Consider the following 21,663-nt stretch of genomic DNA (forward strand, 5'->3'; position numbering starts at 1 on the left):
TTGAATAGAAGCATATTTGCAATATAGATGTTTTGACAAAAATGCTTCTAGTAAAAGTTATCCCTGTTTTAGTGTTAACATTTTTCTCTGCATGTGCATGTGAAGCATAGCTAGATATTCTCAGTGCACCAGCATTTTACATAGTGCAGATGCTCAGAGAGCCAGTGGGGCTTGTATCATGTTAGCAATGTACACATAGGGGGGTAGTTATCAAGCCGTCAACCTCAAATACACTGGAATTCCGCAGCGTATTTGTGGCGAGGCTGATTCGCCTTAGTTATCAAAGGCTCGAGACCGGCAAAAGTAGAATTTTGTGACGTAAACTTCGATCCGCCGGACTCAGTCCGACACAGATCGATTCTTACGTCACTCCAGATGTTCCGCACACAAGTGCGGCACAATCTGACTACTTTTGCTAGTTATCAAATGACTAGCAGGTACGCTCGGCACTTTTACGGCCCAGCGTACCTGGTTTTCAAACCGCCACCCCTGGAGGCGGCGGATCCCATAGGAATCAATGGGAGTCTGACCATAGCGAAAGTACAAGTTCGCTGCTGACAGACATCCCATTGATTTCTAGGGGAGCTGTCTGCACCTAACACCCTAACATGTACCCCGAGTCTAAACACCACTAATCTGTGCCCCCTACACCGCCGCAACTAAATAAAGTTATTACCCCCTAAACCGCCGCTCCCGGAGCCCACCGCAAGCTACTCTATACATATTAACCCCTAAACCGCCAATCCTGGAGCCCACTGCAACTATAATATATGTATTAACCCCTAAACCGCCGCTCCCTGAACCCGCCGCAACCTATATTAAATTTATTAACCCCTATCCTGCCCCCTCTACACCGTCGCCACCTATATTAAATTTATTAACCCCTATCCTGCCCCTCACTACACCGCCGCCACTGTAATAAGATTATTAACCCCTAAACCTAAGTCTAACACTAACCCTAACAACCCCCTAACTTAAATATTAATTAAATAAATCTAAATAATATTTCTATTATTAACTAAGTTAAACCTATTTAAAACTAAATACTTACCTGTAAAATAAACCCTAATATAGCTACAATATAAATAATAATTATATTGTAGCTATCTTAGGATTTATTTTTATTTTACAGGCAACTTTTAATTTATTTTAACCAGGTTCAATAGCTATTAAATAGTTATTAACTATTTAATAGCTACCTAGCTAAAATAAAGAGAAATGTACCTGTAAAATAAAAACTAACCTTAGTTACAATTACACCTAACACTACACTATACTTAAATAAATTATTCCTATTTAAAACTAAATACTTACCTGTAAAATAAACCCTAAGATAGCTACAATATAATTAATAATTACATTGTAGCTATCTTAGGATTTATATTTATTTTACAGGTAACTTTGTATTTATTTTAGCTAGTTAGAATAGTTATTAAATAGTTATTAACTATTTAATAACTACCTAGCTAAAAGAAATACAAAATTACCTGTAAAATAAATCCTAACCTAAGTTACAATTAAACCTAATACTACACTATCATTAAATTAATTAAATAAACTACCTACAAATAGCTACAATTAAATACAATTATATAAACTAACTAAAGTACAAAAAAATAAAAAAAGCTAAGTTACAAAAAATAAAAAAATAAGTTACAAACATTTTGAAAATATTACAACAATTTTAAGCTACTTACACCAAATCTAAGCCCCCTAATAAAATAACAAACCCCCCCAAAATAAAAAAATGCCCTACCCTATTCTAAATTAAATAAAGTTCAAAGCTCTTTTACCTTACCAGCCCTTAAAAGGGCCATTTGTGGGGGCATGCCCCAAAAAGTTCAGCTCTTTTGCCTGTAAAAGAAAAATACAACCCCCCCCAACATTAAAACCCACCACCCACATACCCCTAATCTAACCCAAACCCCCCTTACAAAAACCTAACACTAATCCCCTGAAGATCATCCTACCTTGAGTCGTCTTCACTCAGCCGAGCAGCGATGGAACCGAAGTGGACATCCGGAGCGGAAGAAGTTAATCCTCCAAGCGGCGCTGAAGAAATCTTCCATCCGATGAAGTCATTATCCAGGCGGCGCTGAAGAAGTCTTCGATCCGGGCGATATCATCTTCCAAGAGGCGCTGAAGAGGTCTTCTATCCGGGCGATGTCATCTTCCAAGCCGGGTCTTGAATCTTCATCCCGCCGACGCGGAACATCCTTCTTCACCGACGGACTACCGACGAATGAAGGCTCCTTTAAGGGACGTCATCCAAGATGGCGTCCCCTCAATTCCGATTGGCTGATAGGATTCTATCAGCCAATCGGAATTAAGGTAGGAAAAATCTGATTGGCTGATGGAATCAGCCAATCAGATTCAAGTTCAATCCGACTGGCTGATCCAATCAGCCAATCAGATTGAGCTCGCATTCTATTGGCTGATCGGAACAGCCAATATAATGTGAGCTCAATCTGATTGGCTGATTGGATCAGCCAATCGGATTGAACTTGAATCTGATTGGCTAATTCCATCAGCCAATCAGATTTTTCCTACCTTAAATCCGATTGGCTGATAGAATCCTATCAGCCAATCGGAATTGAGGGGACGCCATCTTGGATGATGTCCCTTAAAGGAGCCTTCATTCGTCGGTAGTCCGTCGGTGAAGAAGGATGTTCCGCGTCGGCGGGATGAAGATTCAAGACCCGGCTTGGAAGATGACATCGCCCGGATAGAAGACCTCTTCAGCGCCTCTTGGAAGATGACATCGCCCGGATCGAAGACTTCTTCAGCGCCGCCTGGATGATGACTTCATCGGATGGAAGATTTCTTCAGCGCCGCTTGGAGGATTAACTTCTTCCACTCCAGATGTCCACTTCGGTTCCATCGCTGCTCGGCTGAGTGAAGACGACTCAAGGTAGGATGATCTTCAGGGGATTAGTGTTAGGTTTTTGTAAGGGGGGTTTGGGTTAGATTAGGGGTATGTGGGTGGTGAGTTTTAATGTTGGGGGGGGTTGTATTTTTCTTTTACAGGCAAAAGAGCTGAACTTTTTGGGGCATGCCCCCACAAATGGCCCTTTTAAGGGCTGGTAAGGTAAAAGAGCTTTGAACTTTATTTAATTTAGAATAGGGTAGGGCATTTTTTTATTTTGGGGGGGTTTGTTATTTTATTATGGGGCTTAGATTAGGTGTAAGTAGCTTAAAATTGTTGTAATATTTTTGAAATGTTTGTAACTTATTTTTTTTTATTTTTTGTAACTTAGCTTTTTTTATTTTTTGTACTTTAGTTAGTTTATTTAATTTTATTTAATTGTAGTTATTTGTAGGTAATTTATTTAATTAATTTAATGATAGTGTAGTGTTAGGTTTAATTGTAACTTAGGTTAGGATTTATTTTACAGGTAATTTTGTATTTCTTTTAGCTAGGTAGTTATTAAATAGTTAATAACTATTTAATAACTATTCTAACTAGCTAAAATAAATACAAAGTTACCTGTAAAATAAATATAAATCCTTAAATAGCTACAATGTAATTATTAATTACATTGTAGCTATCTTAGGGTTTATTTTACAGGTAAGTATTTAGTTTTAAATAGGAATAATTTATTTAAGTGTAGTGTAGTGTTAGGTGTAATTGTAACTTAGGTTAGTTTTTAGTTTACAGGTACATTTCTCTTTATTTTAGCTAGGTAAGCTATTAAATAGTTAATAACTATTTAATAGCTATTGTGCCTAGTTAAAATAAATTGAAAGTTGCCTGTAAAATAAAAATAAATCCTAAAATAGCTACAATATAATTATTATTTATATTGTAGCTATATTAGGGTTTATTTTAAAGGTAAGTATTTAGTTTTAAATAGGATTAATTTAGTTCATAAGAGTAATATTATTTAGATTTATTTAATTAATATTTAAGTTAGGGGGGCGTTAGGGTTAGGGTTAGACTTAGGTTTAGGGGTTAATAATTTTATTACAGTGGCGGCGGTGTAGTGGGGGGCAGGATAGGGGTTAATTAATTTATTATAGGTGACGACCGTGTAGGGGGGGCAGGATAGGGGTTAATAGGTTTAATATAGGTTGCGGCGGGTTCAGGGAGCGGCGGTTTAGGGGTTAAACTATTTATTTAGTTGCGGCGAGGTGCGGGATCAGCAGGATAGGGGTTAATAATTTTATTATAGAGGGCGACGGTATAGGGGGGCAGGATAGGGGTTACTAGGTATAATGTAGGTGACAGCGGTATCCAGGAGCGGCGGTTTAGGGGTTAATACATTTATCAGAGTTGCGGCAGGGTCTAGGAGCGGCGGTTTAGGGGTTAGTAACTTTATTGAGTTGCGGGAGGCTCCGGGGGCGCCGGTATAGGGATAGAACAGTGTAGTTTAGTGTGGGTGCTTAGTGACAGGCTAGCAATAAAGCTGGGAAAAAGCCGAAGAGCAGCAAGATCGGATGAGTGATAACTATCACAGTCCGCTGCTCATCGCCCCGCGGCTTTTTGACAGCTTTATTTGATAACTTAGGCGATCGTATTCAAGGTCCGCGGCAGCGAAGGTAGGCGAGCTTAGGCGGGCGTATTGGGCCGGCGAAGGCAGAAAAGTAGACGGCTTGATAACTACCCCCCATTGAGTCATTACCAGATGGTACAAGGATCTTAGGCTCTCTGAGCAAGTGCTGGTGCACATCACATATTTAAATACACATTTGAAACAGCTATAGCTTTTATTAGAAGCATTTTTGCTAATGCATGTATATTACAAAAATGCTTCTATTCAAAACTGAAATGCACCCATGTGGATTCCAATTTTGGCTGGAATGTCCCTTTAAATGCCTCTGGCTGCATTACTCAGGTTTGGCCACTGGGGACACAGGACCATGAGTGAGGATTTGTATTAGTAAAATATTGAATGTTTCTCAAATACAGGAGTATATATTTTCTTTATATATTTTCATAAAGTGTTAATTTAATTATACTTATTATTTCATAGTTTTAATAAAATATTGGCTCTTTTAATTGATATATATATATATATATATATATATATATTTATATATATATATATATATATATATATATATATATTCTAAATAAAGGAAGGCACTCTCCAGATATGACAAGGGTAATTTAATCCCAAGTGACGTTTCTGGGTTTTATCCCCGTCTTGGTCTGAAGACAGGGATAAAACCCTGAAACGTCACTTGGGATTAAATTACCCGTTGTTAAATATGGAGAGTGCCTTCCTTTATTTGGGATCTATTTAGTACTTGTAGTGCACCCCTGTACTATATGTTTACTGTGCGTGCTAGGCCTGGAGGTGTTTGTATACATATATATATATATATATATATATATATATATATATATATATATGTAGTGTCATGGTTCTGCCTGGAATTGAACCTGGGACCTGTCTCTATTTCTGCAGCTGTTATTTCCCAGCCTGTTGTTTTACCACTTTGCCACCAGATGGCTTGATCACAGGAAAAGAATATTGTGTTTTTCTGTTTGCTGCAACTTTGGCTCTCTGGCTCCACCTGCTTGCCAGCTGAAACAAATCATTTAATCAGCAGCCTGCTTTATCTGGGAGGTTTGTTTGCAATTATGTGCCTTGACATTAAGAGTGATACTCTGAAAGACTCTCTGCTCCTGTATCCTGTGTGAAAATACAGATTTGTTGGATTTCCTGGTTCCTGATTTCTGCTTCAATTACTGACTACTCTTTTGGATAATCCCTTGGCACTGTGTTTCATTTTGGGACTGATTTCCTGGCAATTGATCTTGCCTAAAACTATCTTTCCTAAGGACTGACTCAGGTACTTTTGCTTTCTTGTTTCCTGATACTACAAAGTTCCAATTGCAGTCTATGCAAATATCCTGTTTGTTACTACAAAGTTCCAAATTGCAGTCTATGCAAATATCCTGTTTGTTACTACAAAGTTCCAAATTGCAGTCTATGCAAATATCCTGTTTGTTACTACAAAGTTCCAATTGCAGTCTGTGCAAATATCCTGTTTGTTTCTACAAAGTTCCAAATTGCAGTCTATGCAAATATCCTGTTTGTTTCTACAAAGTTCCAAATTGCAGTCTATGCAAATATCTTGTTTCTACAAAGTTCCAATTTGCAGTTTATGCAAGTATCCTCTTTGTTTCTACAAAGTTCCAATTTGCAGTTTATGCAAGTTTCCTGTTTGTTTCTACAAAGTACCAGTTTGCAGTTTATGCAAATTTTCTTAAAGTACCAGTTTGCAGTTTATGCAAGTTTCCTTAAAGTACCAGTTTGCAGTTTATGCAAGTTTCCAGTTTGTTACAACTGTGTCCAGTCTACAGCATATGCAAGTATCCTGCTTGTTATTACAAGGCCCTGCATTCCTGCGTGTTATTACACAGTTCCAGTCTTCAGCATATGCAAGTATCCTGTCTGTTATACAAGCTCTGCTTTCCTGCCTGATACTACACAGTTCCAGTTCTACAACATATGCAAGTATCCTGCTTGTTATTACAAAGCTCTGCTTTCCTGAGTGTTATTACACACTTCCAGTCTACAGCATATGCAAATATCCTGTTTGTTATTACAAAGCTCTGAACTCCTGCCTGTTATTACAAAGAACTATTCCTGCCTTATACTACAACCTATAGACTTTGTCTTATCTAATTGCATATCTCTACATTGCTTTATCCTATAAATAAAACCATCTCCTTTATTTCCTAAAACGTTGTACCTGTTTAATTATGCCTAAAAGGAAAGACTCACGCAGACAAAACACAACATTAACCCCAAAACCTGACACCTCTGCACAACAGCTCCTTACTCCTGAACCTGCTCCCTTGCAGAGTATGACATATATATATATACATACTTACATCCTAATGTTAGGCATGTGTATAATATTATATATATATATATATATATATATATATATATATAATACACCTTTATATATATTTTTTTTATTAATTTTTTTTCGACAATACAAAAAAAAAAAAACACAAGAAAAACAAATAAATTGAAAATAGCTTAATCGATCATATCGAAAATCAGTTTGACAATATACAAATCCCCATAGTTATAAAAATCAATCCATCCCCTCTTTCCACTTCCCCCCTTATATTATTATAGTTCCTTGAGAAAAGGAAAAATAAAAAGGGGGAAGGGAACCCCCTTCCCCCCTCCCTCACCTCAGTTGCATATTAGCAATTTGTTCTATATAGATTATAAAATCTTTGTCTTGGCAACACACAAAATACTTCCAGATTTTACGAAAGGAGCCACCTTTATTACCCTCTAATTTAAAATCATAAGCTGCCTTAATTGCTGAGTTTAGTAACAGATTCCTTACTTCAGCAATATAAGGTATTTTATGATGAATCCAATTCTTAGAAATTAATTTCCTAAGAATTATTATTACTGTAAGAACAAAATCAGCCTTATTACCCCAGGAAAAGTGGGGTAACCAAAAGTAGAACAGAGTCCCTTCCTAATTGTATCTTTGTTTCAGTTATATAAGAGAGATAATATTCAATATTTGCCTAGAATTGCTTTAATCTAGGGCAGTCCCCCATGAAATGTCTTAAATCAGGATCTTGCAAGCAGCATTTAGGGCAAACGTTGGAAACATTTTTATTCCATTTGGAAACTCTACGTGGAATCAAGTAATCCCTATGTAACAATCTAAATTGTGTTTCTCTAAAATATGATGATGAAAATAGACCTTGGATTTTTTTTAAACTTCTCAGCAATATTACATCTAAGTCTGCTAAGTCTACAGTTTTTGTCCAATAATACATTTAACCTGACAATAAGGATGTTTCTTCTATAGTCAGGAGAATTTTATAAATTGCTGATAAGGACCATTTCCCCGATCTAAGAGAGTACAAAAACGGATGGTTCACCCATATGTCAGGGCAGATATTTTTTAAACTTGAAATATAACTTATTATCTGAAGGAAATAGAACATATTTTTTTTGGACCGTTGGAAACAATTTTTGAAACTCAACAAAGGTATATAGTCTATCCGAATTATTGTCATAGAAATCTTTCACAAGCGACGCTTTAGATGGCGACCATCTATCAAATATATCCACCATATTACCCAAAGGGAAGTATCCATTTCCCTTTACTTGTAACCATTTTAGAACATTTGGCATTGTACCCATATGTTTAGACAAATTTCTACAGACCCACAATATATCCTTATATAGGGGATGGTTAGAGATAGTTCCCCCTAGTTCCTTATTTGACGCATGCACCACAAAATTCAAAGAGAACGGGGAGCAGACCTGCAATTCTAAGGACTCATCCGAATATCTAAAGGATTGGAGTATCCAGTCCACTTGAAAAAATAAAGCATAAAATGGAAGCATAGTTATAGTCTTCCAAGTTAGATAAGCCAAGCCGCCTTTATAACTTGGTTGATATAAATTAGCAAGTTTAGTTCTTGCTTTCCTCCCACTCCATAGAAAATATTTCAAGGATTGATTGAAGCACCAAAGATCACGTTTCTTAATCAATAGAGGAAGCATCCTCAGCGTATAAAGAATCTTGGGGATAATAAACATCTTAAAAAGAGCTATTTTCCCTGACAAAGAGACTGGGAATGTTGCCCAGCTCTTAATTTTATCCCAACTGTCACCCAAAATAGTTGAAACATTATCTCTATACCAAGTTGCTGGGTTAGCCAAGATTTTTAATCCCAAATATTCCAATGTTTTGGTTTCTGTAAATTGGTAGATATAGGAAACCTCTGGATCCTTTTTAGCCATAGAATTTTAGATTTTATCAGGTTAATCTTATAGCCTGAAACTTCACTATATTGCTCTAAGAGCTTCACTATTCTTTCCGTCTGATGTCTTGGATCAGCTACGAATAACAGATCATCTGCAAATAATGCGGTCTTAAGTGTAGCACTGCCTTGTCGAGTTCCTCTTGTCAGAGAAAATTAATCTAAAATTCCATTATTAATCAATATAGAAGCTCTTATATCGGAACAGCTATTTGCCACGAAGTCCCTAAATTGCCCCACAAAATCAAACCTCTCCAGGACCTGTAGCAAATAAGACCACTCCACTCTGTCGAAGGCCTTCTCTGCATCCAAAGATAGCTGGAAGGCCTCAGGCAGGGCGGAGCTGTCACCACTGTAATGACAGACTGCCTGCAGAATTTTCCTTATACTAATTTCTGACATTCTTCCCATCACAAATCCTACCTGGTCTGGATGGATGATCTTAGGCAGTATAGGTTTCAACCTCTCTGCCAAAATCTTCATTAAGATTTTATAATCAAGACCAAGCAGGGAAATTGGTTTATATGAGGTGATGTCTGAAGGGTCCTTGTTATTTTTAGGTATTAAAATAATATTGGCTCTTTTAAAGCTTTCAGAAGTAATATGGTACATTCTAAAATAGGCATTATAGAGATCAGTCAGAACAGGGTTTTTTTCTGGCAGTATAATTTGATAGAACTCTAAAGGTAGATTGTTTGGACCTGGCGTTTTTCCTCTGGCCATAGACTTAATTATTTTTTTGAACCTCCTCGCTTATTGGCAGATTTAAAGCTTCACCATCTAGATCTGAGATCTTAGGAATTTTTACCTTATCTAGAAATGTTTTAATATTTTCCAGTTCCGGAGACTGGTAAGTATATAGGTCAGTATAAAAGCTATGAAATAAACGTGCAATTTGATCTTGTTCCGTATAGGGAATATTTTTTATTCTCAGAGCTGCTACTGGCTTTCTCTTAGTTTGTCTCTTAAACATCGTGGCCATAAGCTTACCTAATTTATTGCCATACCTGTAAAACCTGGCAGTGCCTTTATATAAGGATTCCTGTGCTTCGCCCAAAAGAAATAACTTTCTCTTCTTTCTGTTCAAAAAATAATTATCTGTATTAGTCTTACTGGGGTTTTTCTGATATAAGGTATCTCCCTTTTTTTACTTTGTCTGATAAATCTTTATCCTTTCTTGTTCTCTCCTTCTTTAATTTAGCCATGTAAGTATTTCTTTATGCCTTTAAATAAACCTTGGCAGTTTCCCAAAATAATTGCAAGTTTTCTCTACAGTGATTATTAAACAGTGAGAATTCTTTCCAGGCATTGTTTAAAAAAGTTCTAAATTTCACTGAGTCTCGTAAATATGTTGGAAAACCCCCCCAAATTAAATGTAAACTTCTTATTGACTACCAGTGATAAAATCACCGGAGCATGATCTGACAAAGTAAAATCTAGAATGTCACATCTCAGAACCTTAGGAATTAATGATTCAGAAATAAGGAATAAATCAAACCTTGATAAGGTATCATGGGACTTCGAGCAGCACGTATACTCAAGGCTATCAGGGTTTAAGAGCCTCCATATGTCAATCAATATTCATTGACTCACGCAATGACTTAAAAATCTTTTTTTCAAAGTTAAGCTGAAATGTTTTATATTTAGTTTTGATGTCACTCCTCATTTTCCGTCTATCTAAATATGAGTTGGGAGTGATATTATAATCACCTATCATTAACACCTTAGCTTTGGGGAATTTAAGCATGCTTTTTATCAACGTATTCCAAAATTTCTCATTAGGGCTATTTGGACCGTAAATGTTGAGTAACAAATATTCATTGTTTTGAATAAGAAGCCTAATAATTAAATATCTTCTTTCTTTATCCTTTGAAACCTTCAAGATTTTATAATTAAGTCTTGTATGAAATAAAATCATTACTCCTCTAGACGATTTTATATAAGACGAAAAAAAAGGACTCTCCCAGCCATTTAGCTTTGATCTTACTATGTTCTATATCTGACAGATGGGTCTGTTGTAGGCACGCTATATCAAAATCCTTTTTATTTAGCTGATTTGTGACTGCTTTCCTTTTTATTGGGGAATGAATACCTCCCACATTTCATGTTAACAATTTATCCATTTAACTAATTACAAAGGAACAAGAGGGAGGGGAGGAAAGAGGGGGAAAAGAGAGAGAAAAAATAGAGAAGACACCCCTCATTACCCAACAACTAACAATACCCCACAGATCAAACAGGGTTTTAACAAATTCCATTAAAATGTAACCCAGTGATAACAACCAAAAAATAAGATATAAATGTATGCGTAGAGTGCAGTATAGTACTATAATATCTATCTGTCTTCCATGCAGAAGTACAGCATATTTAAATACATCTAGTGCATAAAGTGATACAAATAACATTTATATGAACATCACTACTTACAATAGTTCTGTGCATATAATAATAACTAGAACATATTATATGCTCTTGCATTTGTGCAGTGTAGAGCATTAATATTTGTGAATCTTTTGAGCATAAAATATAGGGGGAAAATATACAATACAAAAAGAATTGCTTTAATGCAAAATGGAACAATAAAATCTATGAATATTTTGTACATAACGTACAACACACTTGTGAAAAAAAAGAATGATTGTGAATATTTTGTATAAAGAGCGCAACGCGCCTATGTAAAAAATACAGTGAGCGAGGGGGGGGGGGCGGAGCCAGCCACAGAAAAGACAAGACGCACAACTCATGAGCTCCTGATGAACCATCAGATTTTGGGGCATAAATTATAAATTTCAGTAAAGTTTCTAATTCATATCTGCTTCTGAGACGAGCAACTAGGGTAGAGACCCATCTGATGAGAATTTAAACATTCACAACGACATCTATTTGGGCCCTCAGATGCTTGCAATGACCACGGGATGGCAGTGACTGTCTGCCTTGCAGAGGCGGCCTGATACATGTGGAATCTTATACTACATAACTAAATATGGAGGATTTTTATGTGCAGGTTCTGGAACTGATTGACAATTTTGCAGAAGAGGCGCAGCTCAACCTTAGCAGGCTAAAACCTACAAACAACACCAAGCCTGCAAAGAAAGTCGATGTAACGTGGGTAATGGCGGATGGTACGGTCTCTGCAGCGAATACAGACACTACTAACATAGCAGGCTGTATGCTGGAGTTCACCAGAGAGAGCGAGGAACCTTCAGCGACAATACAGACAGAAGATATTTGTGTAAATAATAATCATTTGGGGAGAGCATTTGCAACGATTCTGCCTGAACATGAAGCATGGACTGACACACTGTGCCTCCCCATACACGCTCAATCTCCGGCTGCCCCATATATGGACTCTACGCAGCTCTAATTTGCTTTAAGCTAAATGAGCAAATAGAGCTACAGACCTCTAAATCGTCAATCGCTCTTTCTCCACAGACCATCAAGTCAGTACAGGGATATAGGCAGTGGACGCTCATTGCAGTCGCATATTCATTCCTGCTTGTTCCCCGCTCTGGATCCAGCCTTCTGAAGGATGTTAGTTTGTGGCCATTTGCATGCACAGGACTTAAAATGTGGAGAGAGGGGATAGGGTGAGACGGTGCCTTTTCTATGTACCCAAAATTTCTCAAAATCTGAGACTTCCTATTATACCCCCTTACTATTTGGATTTTTGAATGAGGACCTGGCGATATGATGTTTTAAGTTCATAACAGTACTGTGGACTTAATGTTTAAAACGATGTGCATCTTTAATTTACATACATGCTCTATATCCTATACAGTTATATAGTTTTAGCTGTCTTGCATAGTTTTACTGTTTTCAAGTGGTTGTGGTTGCTTGTTATAGATCAGTAGATAATCTACCTTTTTAGGCTCCATAGAGCTCTTCCGTATCGCAGAACCTAGACTTAAATTAATATTCTTTCTTGGAAGACGCAATTACCATTTCCTACCAGCAGAGGGGAGTCAAGGCATGGTTATACTCTCTACATAGCATATCTGCCCGTTTGGCATAGCTCACTATGTTATTTTGGTCTTCTCTAAGCTTCCCAGTCCCACTTATATCGAGTGGCCCTCTGCAGACACACTATCTACCACAACTTATGTGAGACACAACTAGGAGGAAAGTTCCTGCTTATTTACGAGTTTGGTATGTTCCTTTGTTTTGTATACATGTTTGAAAAGCAGGGATCACTCATCTAGGCTATAAATCTATACCTAGCCTTGCAATCTGGGGTGGGATAAAAGACTTCTACTAGTTCATCACACCATGACAGGGAGACAGTATATTTTTGTGGTCATCCTGCATTAGTATTATAAGATAAATTTGTTAGTATTTTACTATAAAAATAGTACTGTTTTCATGTTTGTTAACCTGCATACTGTTCATGCAATATTCTATTTATTGTGAGCTATAGCAGAATCATTCTGTGCTGTGATCCCTTACAGATTTACCCCTACCTATATGATAGTATTGACTGGATGCTTAAAAAAAAAAAAAAAAGAGGAAATCTTTCCAGTCCAGCATGTGATTCTGTCTGATAATATTCTATAATTACCCGTCTGCCACTTTTCTATATATACTTGTTAACTATACATTATTGATGCTTTACCAGGCCCACACCAACAATGGACACAGATGATTCTAAAAATATTTGTTCTAGTATCACTAGATATCTATTCCTATGATTATTTTGTCTAACTTCAGAGAGATGATATTATTCTAGTTTATACTTAAGGAAGTCAAGACAGAATAGGTTTAGTGTCATTACAGTTTAATTATTCTTCGCTAACTGCCAATTCTGGGAACCATAGTCTCATCTTCTGGTTTAAGTCCTGGGGTTTAGCTTATTAAGGTAATGAGGTACTGTGTATGGCACGCCAATTTCTTCATCTAACTCAATGTTGTGGGTACATAACTTTTTTTTAATTTGGGGTATGGGGCCCGTGCCAGGGTGGAGGGAGTTAAATTTGCATAAAGGTGGACAGTAACCTGCTTGAAACATAGACTTATATACAAGTGCTCTTATTATCATTACTATAAGACAAGGTACCTTATTGCTACAGAGACTAATGTAACGGCCTGGCCTGTTTTAAGATTGTTTGCACTTCTACGGTGCCCCTTCCCCAACCTGCTTATGATAATCTTTTATAGTTCAGTGTGTTTTATTTCAGAATGGTCCTATGCTAACTTCCATAGCCCATGTTTGCCTACGCATATAATTATCTTATTTAAGCCACCAGTATCTCTTGTTTCAAAATAGAAACTAAGCATTGGCTGTCGTGGAGATAAACACCAAAGTTTTCAGCCCTGTTAAACTAGCTCTATATTTCTTCCCCTCCAAGCGTATGTCACACTGATAAGTTCAATCTCAAGTAAGTCTTACTCTACCCTAGCTGCAAGATTGGTCCATGCTTTTTCTTATCCCTACAATTCACCACGACTAATCTATACCCTCCCCCCCCCCCACGTAATGAGTCCCCTAGCAATAGGAGAACTAAATATGCGGTTTCTCTTGCCCATACCGCAACTTTCACTACTCCCCTAGCACTCACTCTCTTTTACACAATACCACAGCCTGGGATCCATCCTTTCTACCCGGATCAGCAGGTCTGATCACCAACACCTACCATCTAAGCTCCCATCACTAAATCATTTTTCAGGGGCCTCCCTTATGACCACAGAGAACTGAGCAAAGCCTGTAAGTGCCCCCACTCGTTAGTTTGAAGGCTACCCTATGGAACACATATATTACTAGGGGAGTTCATATCTTATCCTACTATATAACACAGAATTCATTACATCCTACACTGCATATTATATCTTGTACTTGTTCCTTAGCTTTATGGATGGTTAAACTTATTTGTTAAAGTTAAGAAAAATTGAGGCTGATTTAGCAATATCCTATTATATGTGCACTACCATGATTTGAACGTCTTACACTACTGTAACTCTGATAACCATTTGTATTTTTATTATTTGTATTATATTGGCTGTTTATGCAGCAACACTGTAGTGCTTTCATTCTCTTCTTCCTCAATAAAAATATTGTTTAAAAAAAAATAAAAAATACAGTGAGCAGCAATAGTGCAAAAAAAATTAAAAAGATTATTGTGCATGTTGTTTATTATAGAACATTATACTTATAGGGGCCTAGTTATCAACGTGTCTACTTTTCCTGCCTTCACCGGTTCAATACGCCCGCCTAAGCTCGCCTACCATCGCCGCCGCTGACCTGCAAAATTTCTCCTAAGTTATCAATAAAGCTGTCAAAAAGCTGCGCACCAAGTACGGGGCGATGAGCAGCGGACTGTGATAGTTATCACTCATCCGATCTCGCTGCTCTTCGGCTTTTTCACAGCTTTATTGCTAGCCTGTTACTAAGCACCCACACTAACTACACTGTTCTACCCCCTATACCGGCGCCCCCGGAGCCCCCCGCAACTAAATAAAGTTACTAACCCCTAAACCGCCGCTCCTAGAACCCGCCGCAACTCTTATAAATGTATTAACCCCTAAACCGCCGCTCCCGGACCCCGCCGCCACCTACATTATACCTAGTAACCCCTATCCTGCCCCCCCTATACCGCCGCCCTCTATAATAAAGTTATTAACCCCTATCCTGCTGATCCCGGACCTCGCCGCAACTAAATAAATGTATTAACCCCTAAACCACCGCTCCCGGACCCCGCCGCAACCTATATTAAACTTATTAACCCCTAATCTGCCCCCCTACACCGTCGCCACCTATAATAAATTTATTAACCCCTATCCTGCCCCCCCCTACACCGCCACCACTGTAATAAAATTATTAACCCCTAAACCTAAGTCTAACACTAACCCTAACACCCCCCTATCTTAAATATTAATTAAATAAATCTAAATAATATTTCTCTTATTAACTAAATTAATCCTATTTAAAACTAAATACTTACCTTTAAAATAAACCCTAATATAGCTACAATATAAATAATAATTATATTGTAGCTATCTTAGGATTTATTTTTATTTTACAGGCAACTTTTAATTTATTTTAACTAGGTACAATAGCTATTAAATAGTTATTAACTATTTAATAGCTACCTATTACAATAAAGAGAAATTAACCTGTAAAATAAAAACTAACCTAAGTTACAATTACACCTAACACTACACTATACTTTAATAAATTATTTCTATTTAAAACTAAATACTTACCTGTAAAATAAACCCTAAGATAGCTACAATATAAATAATAATTATATTTATTTTACAGGTAACTTGGTATTTATTTTAGCTAATTAGAATAGTTATTAAATAGTTATTAACTATTTAATAACTACCTAGCTAAAAGAAATACCAAATTACCTGTAAAATAAATCCTAACCTAAGTTACAATTAAACCTAACACTACACTATCATTAAATTAATTAAATAAATTACCTACAAATAACTACAATTAAATACAATTAAATAAACTAACTAAATTACAAAAAATAAAAAAAGTTAAGTTACAAAAAATAAAAAAATAAGTTACAAACATTTAAAAAATATTACAACAATTTTAAGCTACTTACACCTAATCTAAGCCCCCTAATAAAATACAAACCCCCCCAAAATAAAAAAAAATCCCTACCCTATTCTAAATTAAAAAGTTCAAAGCTCTTTTACCTTACCAGCCCTTAAAAGGGCCTTTTGCGGGGCATGCCCCAAAGAATTCAGCTCTTTTGCCTGTAAAAGAAAAATACAACCCCCCCAACATTAAAACCCACCACCCACATACCCCTAATCTAACCCAAACCCCCCTTAAATAAACCTAACACTACCCCCCTGAAGATCATCCTACCTTGAGTCGTCTTCACTCAGCCGAGCCACCGATGGAACCGAAGAGGAGATCCGGAGCGGAAGAAGTCATCATCCAAGGGGCGCTGAAGAAATCTTCCATCCGATGAAGTCATCATCCAAGTCATCATCTTTCTTTCACTCCTCACATTCAGTCCTTGACTAAAGCCTGCCGCTTCAACCTTAAAAACATCTCTAAAATTAGACACTTCCTTACACAAGACACAACTAAGACTTTAATCCACTCTCTCATCCTTTCCCGCCTCGATTACTGCAACTCTGTCTTCTCTGTTCTCCCCACCTGCCGCCTAGCTCCTTTACAATCCATAATTAATGGCTCTGCCAGGCTCATCTTCCTTACACGTCACTCTTCATCTGCTGCACCTCTCTTCCAATCCCTTGACTGGCTTCCTCTTGCCTCTAGGATCAAACACATAATTCTCACTCTGACATACAAAGCCCTCAACTGCACTGCTCCCCCCTATATCTCAGACCTTGTCTCCAGATACTCTCCCTCCCGTCCCCTTCGCTCTGCTCATGACCTCCTACTCTCCTCCTCTCTTGTTACCTCATCACACTCCCGTTTACAGGACTTCTCCAGACTGACTCCCATCTTGTGGAACTCTCTGCCTCATTCCACAAGACTCTCCTCTAGTTTTGAAAGCTTCAAGCGCTCCCTAAAGACTCTACTGTTCAGGGATGCATACAACCTATGCTAACCTTTCTTTATACCAGTTCCTCTCCTCCATTGCTATCCCCTGAACCCCCTTAGCATGTAAGCCTATAAGTCCAGCTGTTTGTAGATCACCTTCTTAAGAGCTGACAACAACAGTGCAACTCTTGGCAGGGCTCTCTACTCATTTGATCCCTATAATTGTTTTGTTGTACTCCGCATTTGTTTATAGCGTTGCATAATCTGTTCTACAAATAACCAATAATAATAATAATAACTATGAATTACAGAATATCAACTATCCATGTCCAGGATACTCTTCCCCGGGTCAAGGGTCGGTGTCTCCAAACAAAATGACTGTAAAGGAATTTAAAAATGCCTGAGACATACGTAAGGCTATCCTAAGGAAAAAGTAACATGTAATATGAGTAGACTTGATGGGCCTTTTTGGTTCTTATCTACCGCCAAATTCTATGTTTCTATGTTTCCCTACCACTGCCCCGAGGGTCTGTCTCCTGAGCGATTATACACCGGAACATGACAAGCAACAACCCTGTTTTATGAAACTAACAATGTGATTGATAAAATTAAAAAAAAACAATTAAAAAAATTCTAACCAAATACTTTATAATAAAAAAATAACTAATGACACTTGTGATGTAACATTAATTTATGTGTTTGACATTTATATTTGTGTCCTTGTAACTTTGCTCTTATAAGTTTAAAGTGATTGTAAAGTTTTTCGATCGAATCAACACTATCTATAATTATTCTTAAAAAGAGGGCCACTTTCATTCATAATAATAATTAAAGACGCTTTTTAAAAAAAATATTTTAAAATATTTACCGTTTAGTGATCGGAAACATCGTGCCATTCCTCCACCCGCATCTCATATTCAATTTTTTTCTTCGACAAATCCTGCTTAAGCCAATTGTTGCGTGCCCCCTTTGGTGTCCAGCTCGTGGGGGACGCAATAATTAGCTAAGCGCAGATTTGCCATAAAAAAAAATTGAGTATGAGATGCGGGTGGAGGAAGGGCACGATGTTTCCGATCACTAAACAGTAATTATTTTAAGAATATAACGTCTTTAAGTATTATTATGAATAAAAGTGGTTCTCTTTTTAAGAATAATTATAGTGTTGATTTGATTGCAAAACTTTACAATCACTTTAAACTTATGAGATCACATTTTAAAAATGTACAAGGGCACAGATATAAATGTCGGACACATATAAATGAATGTGACATCATTAGTGTCATTAGTTATTTTTTATTATTTCTTAAAAAATAATAATAGATAGTGTTGATTTGTTCGCAAAACTTTACAATCACTTTAAACTAAAAGAAAAAAACCCTGATATGTGATTAGTCAAATGTTTCTTTGGTTAATAATGAATTACATTAATTACAGGGATTCAGCTTTGTATTTATTTGTCCTATTAATTTACTAATTTGTTGATAAAAATTCCCCGGACATCTAAGTGCAACTTTCATGATTCAGATAGGGCATGTCATTTTAAACAACTTTCTAATTTAATTTTACCATCAAATTAGCTTTGTTCTCCTGGTATTCTTTGTTTAAATAAAAGAGAAGAAGAAGAGCGCACCTCCAACTCAAATAAAATATATAATTTAATGGGTTAAAAAGCCCCTATAAGGCAGACACTCACAAGATTGTAGTTAAAATGCAGCACATCAACAAATTGAAAGACAGTTCAAGTACAGAAGCCGGGAAGGGTCAGAATACCTCAACGTGTTTCACTCAGTCTCGGAGGAGCTTTCTTAGGAGCTTTCTGACCCTTCCTGGCTTCTGTACTTGCCGTCACGGCATTCGGGGGTGTTTGAATTACTTCTTACTTTTTTGAGCTGATCAGCGATTACGGACCACAGGGTTTCCTTAGCTGTAAACGCCCTGAACACTAGGGTTTACCATATTGAGGACTATTGTGGAGTTGCTTCTGTTAAGACTACAGACGGTATTCCTTGAACTGTCTTTCAATTTGCTGATGAGCTGCATTTTAACTAAAACCTTGTCAGTGTCTGCCTTATAGGGGCTTTTTTTAACCCATTAAATTATATATTTTATTTGAGTAAGAGATGCGCTCTATTTCTTCTCTTTTATTTCTAATTCCAAGGATTCAGGATTCCTTCATAAGAGAAGCTGCCCTGCTGAGATTACAAACCTCTGAATCTGCTTCTTCAGGCTCCCTTGGGTGACTTTATTTCATTAGTGCCTTGATTTACTAATTAATTGATCTGAATCACGGATTTTGGTGTGCCTTTAAGGGACACTAAACCCCAATTTTTTCCTTTCATGATCCAGATAGAGCAGCAATTTTAAGCAACTTTCTAGTTTACTCCTATTATCATTTTTTTCTTCATTCTCTTGGTAACTTTATTTAAAAAACAGTAATGAAAGCTTAGGAGCCGGCCCATTTTAGGTTCTGAACCTGGGTTGCGCTTGCTGATTGGTGGCTAATAGTGATGTTGCGAATAGTTCGCCGGCGAATAGTTCCCGGCGAACATAGCATGTTCGCGTTCGCCGCGGCGGGCGAACATATGCAATTTTCGATCCGCCCCCTATTCATCATCATTGAGTCAAACTTTGACCCTGTACCTCACAGTCAGCAGACACATTCTAGCCAATCAGCAGCAGAACCTCCCTCCCAGACCCTCCTACCTCCTGGACAGCATCCATTTTAGATTCATTCGGAAGCTGCATTCTTAGTGAGAGGAGGGACAGTGTAGCTGCTGCTGATTTAATAGGGAAATCGATAGCTAGGCTAGTGTATTCAGTGTCCGCTACAGTCCTGAAGGACTCATCTGATCTCTGCTGTAAGGACAGCACCCCAAAAAGCCCTTTTTAGGACTAGAACATCAGTCTGCTTTTTTTTTTCCTGTGTAATCTAATTGCAGTTGCCTGCCTGCCTGCCAGTGTGTGTGTCAGGCTCACAGCGTATACTGTGCCCACTTGCCCAGTGCCACCACTCATATCTGGTGTAACAGTAGTGTACATTTAAAAAAAAACAACACTTTTTTGACTGTGTTAAATAATAGCAGTCAGTTTCCTTCACACGTGTGCGTTTCAGTGCCTGCCTGCCTGCCTGCCAGGGCACAGTGTCACCCCAGTGCAACTCATATCTGGTGTAACAGTAGTGTACATTTTAAAAAAAACAACACTTTTTTGACTGTGTTAAATAATAGCAGTCAGTTTCCTTCACACGTGTGCGTTTCAGTGCCTGCCAGGGCACAGTGTCACACCAGTGCAACTCATATCTGGTGTAACAGTAGTGTACATTTTAAAAAAAACAACACTTTTTTGACTGTGTTAAATAATAGCAGTCAGTTTCCTTCACACGTGTGCGTTTCAGTGCCTGCCAGGGCACAGTGTCACACCAGTGCAACTCATATCTGGTGTAACAGTAGTGTACATTTAAAAAAAACAACACTTTTTTGACTGTGAAATAATAGCAGTCAGTTTCCTTCACACGTGTGCGTTTCAGTGCCTGCCTGACAGGGCACAGTGTCACACCTGTGCCACCACTCATATCTGTTGTAACAGTAGTGTACATTTAAAAAAAACAACACTTTTTTGACTGGGAAATAATAGCAGTCAGTTTCCTTCACACGTGTGCGTTTCAGTGCCTGCCTGCCAGGACACAGTGTCACAACAGTGCAACTCATATCTGGTGTAACAGTAGTGTACATTTAAAAAAACAACACTGATAGGGGACGTAACAGGGATCAAACTGATAAGAATAGTACTACTTAACACACCACTCCTATCTGGTGGCACATTAGATTGCACGCGCAGTGCCCCAAAATTGAAGTAGGAGGACCGACCAAGCATCTTTTTCCATCTCCCGGTTCCTAAAATCGATGCCATATACACGTCCCCTGATAGGGGACGTAACAGGGATTAAACTGATAAGAATAGTACTACTTAACACACCACTCCTATCTGGTGGCACATTAGATTGCATGCGCAGTGCCCCAATTTTGAAGTAGGAGGACCGACCAAGCATCTTTTTCCATCTCCCGGTTCCTAAAATCCATGCCATATACACGTCCCCTGATAGGGGACATAACAGGGATTAAACTGATAGGAATAGTACTACTTAACACACCTTATAATAATGCAGAGAGAGGCAATGCAGAGAGAGGAGTCTGAAGAAGAGGAGTCAGAGGAGGAAGGTGGCTTTGATTAGGTGGAAAACCAAACACAGCAGGCGTCTCAGGGGGCTTGTTGTCACCTTTCGGGGACCCTTGGTGTTGTACGTGGCTGGGTGGAGGAAGAGACCTTCAATGACATCAGTGAGGACAAGGAACGGGACATGGCTAGCTTGGTATCCAACCTTGTGCAAATGGACTGTTTGCGGTTGTGAAAATGGACTGTTTGCGGT

General features: G+C 37.8%; 1 long non-coding RNA gene across 1 annotated transcript in view; it reads left to right on the plus strand.

Annotated features, from left to right (window-relative positions):
• The first annotated feature begins 11,493 nt into the window (after nucleotides 1–11,493).
• LOC128667057 (uncharacterized) overlaps nucleotides 11,494–21,663 on the plus strand; it is a 157,740-nt gene continuing 147,570 nt past the window's right edge. The window contains exon 1 of the long non-coding RNA XR_008403287.1: nucleotides 11,494–12,913. This is a non-coding gene — a long non-coding RNA (uncharacterized LOC128667057). The remainder of the gene's footprint in view (nucleotides 12,914–21,663) is intronic.

The sequence above is a fragment of the Bombina bombina genome, chromosome 7 (assembly GCF_027579735.1).
Source record: "Bombina bombina isolate aBomBom1 chromosome 7, aBomBom1.pri, whole genome shotgun sequence".
In the NCBI taxonomy this organism is placed as follows: Eukaryota; Metazoa; Chordata; class Amphibia; order Anura; family Bombinatoridae; genus Bombina; species Bombina bombina.